We start from the raw sequence: 2,915 nt of genomic DNA, 5'->3' as shown, positions 1-2,915 counted from the left end.
GCTGCCCATGGAATGCCCAGGGTGGCCCACAACCTGCACCCGAGACACCGAGGGGAAGGGTTTTTTTTTTCCCTGTGGTAATACGGCTGTTGTTCGCTTGCAGGAGCCCTGCGCTGGAATTGCCAGTCCAACTACCAAAACTGAACACGGACCAAGACTCCTCCCTGACAAAATGCGCCAGGACAGAAAGGTCTTGCTGCTTATGGAGTGCACAGGGTCCCTGAAGCACTGGACTGTCTGTGAGAAGGTGGCAGAACCCCTGGAAAACACAAGAAACAAAGCATGTGCACACATTCACCACAGCACCTGTAAAAGACCATCTAGTTCTGTCCTGGAGTCGATGCTCACCTTGCTCACTGGTGCTCACCCGGATCACCTCCCCTCCGGTGCCGTTGGTGCGTCACTCTCGGCACAGCCAGAGCTTCTGGGGCGGGCGCCTTTGGTCTGGGAGGAATCTTCGTCCAAATCCAATTTTGGCCCTCGGCCTGTCCCCATCAACACGGCGCTCCTGCCTGCAAACGACTGCCCTTCCCGCCAGGAAAGAAAGGCCTGAGCCCCCCTCTCTCACCCGCGGTTGGTGCCCCACTCTTGGCACTACGTGCGCTCCATCTGGAAAATAAAAAACAAACAGGCACAAGATAAAAGATTCCTATGGGTAAAATTGGCATCTTTCATCCAACACCTAATACAACCTTCTTCCTAGGCTGCTTCAACTTGTCTCGCTCTGGGGTACATTGTGTCCACTTATCTGGGTGGGAAAAAAAGAAAAAAAAGTCAGGTCACCCCATGGTCACTGAGACCTTAACCATATAAAAGATCTCATTTACCCTGAGCAAATGAGAACTCTGACAGCAGCATATGAGAAGAAAAGTGACAACCCAGCTTCAAGGTCCTGCAATTCAAGTACCATCAGCTCCACAACACTCAGCTCTAACGATTGCACGCGAGTTACGGACACCTGCTCCATCCAGCAGGACTGTACAGCCATCGGCTTAACTGTCTAAGGTAACTGACATGTTGATGTGAGACTCGGAGCAATATTCCATCTACCCACTGATCCACATGGCAGGGCAGAGCAGTTCCAGGCTGACCCCAAGTGAGACATCCCGTACCTGTGACAACACAGACCCTGTGACACAATTAAGAGACAAACCTCGCTTTGACAAGATTTGATTGCAAGAATGGAGATGCTGGGGAATGCTGTGACCTACGGGACTACTGGGATAATGTGACTGGGCTCAAAGGATCCTGACAAATAAAGGCACTAACAAGATGACCGGTCAGAAGAAGGGTCCATCAAAACCCTGAAGATGGATGCACGACGTCACTGCATTTGGAAGCTAAGAATGGAATGATGTGGAAAAGGAGTCCTCCTGCTTTATGATGGATGGCTGTGGAGCACCGCTCATGATATGGCCCGGAATGAGGCCTTAAAAGAGGTCTGACCAAAAAAGTCAGAGATGGGATTCCAAAGAAGGCCTGAACCTGCAAATGAAGTGACTGACAACTTCGGTACTCGGCTACGCCGAGAAGACCTTCAAGAACCTAAGGATGGTGCCTGATGCTTCACATAAGCCCCTCGAGAGCAAGATGCAAAAACCCTAAGGACACAAAACATGGACGAGACAAAGGACGTGACACAGACTGGAACTGCTCTGCCCTGCACACGTGAATCCAATGATACAAAGCCCTTCCTTTGATGCGGCCAAATAACCTGTTATAGGATACCCATTGCACTGTACTAATTTCAAAAATCCCTCGGGGCAATGCACGTGTTTGGACCGACTCCCAACCCCTCCCTGGGTCATTGCCCTGCACTTATCTTTCTGAGAGCCGGGGATGTGAATCCATCTCTGATGCAAACGAGGGGTACCTGGGCTGGCTCAGAGGTTCCTGTCATCGTGAGATCACTCAGAGTCAACTACGAGAAAGAAAACCAGACACAATATCTGTGTAGTGCGGCACGTGGCCCCAGCCGCAATGATCCCTCTACTCACTGTCACTGAGGTGGGTCCTCGGGTCACTGGCTCTGACTGGAGTCACACGCTGTGGCTGTCATCTTCTGGGATACCTGAGTGAGCGAGAGACAAAATTAGAGGGCATTTCTAAGCTGGAGTGGATCCCCGCTCCTCCTGCTGCCTCCCCGACTCACCTCCAATGCCCGGACGCTCCCAAAGGTTACCTGGATGGCACCTGTGCTCACTAAAGCTCAGTGCTTCGTTGCTGCTCCTTTTAATACTCACAGATTGCAGACAAGGACAGCTCGAGAGGACTGAACCGTGCCAATCACCTCATTGTGAGTTGGCTTCGGCCCTGTGAGGCTGCGTACATCTCCTGCAAAAAAACCCCCAGAGGCAAATGCCAGTACTGAGATCCTGTCCAAGAGTATGCTGCTCCCATGGTAGTTTCTGTCTGACACCCCTTGACCGTGACCTCTTACAGGCAGGGTCCCCATCACATTGGACTGTACGTTAGAAGTCGGTGCGCTGCCTGTAAAACAAAAATACAAGTATGTACACAGATTCACCAAAAGTACACCACCTGCAAAACAGCATCTAGTTCTGTCCTGCAGTCACTGCTCACCTTGCTCACCGGGCTCACCTTCCCTCTGGTGCCTATTGTCTGCTGGGCTGGGGGCTCCACAACTTAAAAAAAAAAAAAGAAAAAACAAAACTAAACCACCAAACCATCCAAAGGCCCAAAAATCACGTCTTGGCTCTGACCTCACATGAAAACCCACTTCTGACTGTGCTCCCCCAGCCTCTTTTCTGTTCAACTCTGCTTTACATCCTGTCCCTCTGACATGGACAGATGAAGACCATCAAACCTAATTGGCAGGTGGCTCCAGCCCTCTGAGGCTGCACACATTCTCTGCAAAGTAAAAAACCAAAGGCAAATGTACATACTGAGATACT

General features: G+C 50.8%; 1 long non-coding RNA gene across 3 annotated transcripts; it reads right to left on the bottom strand.

Annotated features, from left to right (window-relative positions):
* Positions 1 to 2,170: 2,170 nt before the first annotated feature.
* Positions 2,171 to 2,648, bottom strand: LOC113960677. 3 transcript variants are annotated; one of them, XR_003532077.1, is made up of 4 exons: positions 2,584 to 2,648; positions 2,434 to 2,490; positions 2,291 to 2,334; positions 2,171 to 2,193 (listed from the first exon to the last, which is right to left on the bottom strand). It is a non-coding gene; the product is annotated as an uncharacterized LOC113960677 (long non-coding RNA). The 3 variants fall into 3 exon arrangements; XR_003532076.1 differs by having other exon boundaries at positions 2,441 to 2,490; XR_003532078.1 differs by having other exon boundaries at positions 2,602 to 2,640.
* Between the last annotated feature and the right edge of the window lie 267 nt (positions 2,649 to 2,915).

This window comes from Neopelma chrysocephalum, unplaced genomic scaffold (genome assembly GCF_003984885.1).
Source record: "Neopelma chrysocephalum unplaced genomic scaffold, ASM398488v2 Primary Assembly neopelma1_96835, whole genome shotgun sequence".
Lineage (NCBI taxonomy): Eukaryota > Metazoa > Chordata > Aves > Passeriformes > Pipridae > Neopelma > Neopelma chrysocephalum.
The sequence above is the reverse complement of the archived record's forward strand: the minus strand, read 5'-3'. Positions and strand labels throughout refer to the sequence as shown.